This window comes from Colius striatus, chromosome 18 (assembly GCF_028858725.1).
Source record: "Colius striatus isolate bColStr4 chromosome 18, bColStr4.1.hap1, whole genome shotgun sequence".
NCBI lineage: Eukaryota > Metazoa > Chordata > Aves > Coliiformes > Coliidae > Colius > Colius striatus.
In genome coordinates this window covers 2,887,311-2,887,784 of record NC_084776.1, presented here as the reverse complement: position 1 = coordinate 2,887,784, position 474 = coordinate 2,887,311, and positions in this window count along the sequence as shown.

Here is a 474-nt window from a genome sequence, read left to right as displayed (position 1 = left end):
TGTTGCTATGCTGGAATGGTTTTGTTCCAATTCATCCTGCTTAGGGGCAGACAACTGACTGTTTTGTTCCTGCTGCATCTTGTGTTTCAAATAAAATATGTAATAGAGTTTAGTCTCTGGTCTCAGGCAAGCACTTAGCTAAAAGGGCTCATGCAGATCCTTGCTCAGGCTGAGTCCTTTCTCTCCAGGAGAGAGGCAAAAGGAAATCACTGACTTGCATTTGACGACAATTTTGGTACTCGGTGTTTGAAATATTGATGGCACCCGTGAGTGTTCTGGCCTAAGTGGGAAGCCTCTGTATAAATTATGGATCTCCTTCTTGCACAGTTAGATTTAATCCTTTTTTTTAGCTGTTTTCTGAATTAGCCACCTCTGCCTCCTCTAGAAATGGATCACTGGCTGTTTTGCAGGTGGCTGCAATATGAAGCAACATCTTGCAGCAAAACGTTGATTTCTCCTTGTCAGTTTTTATAG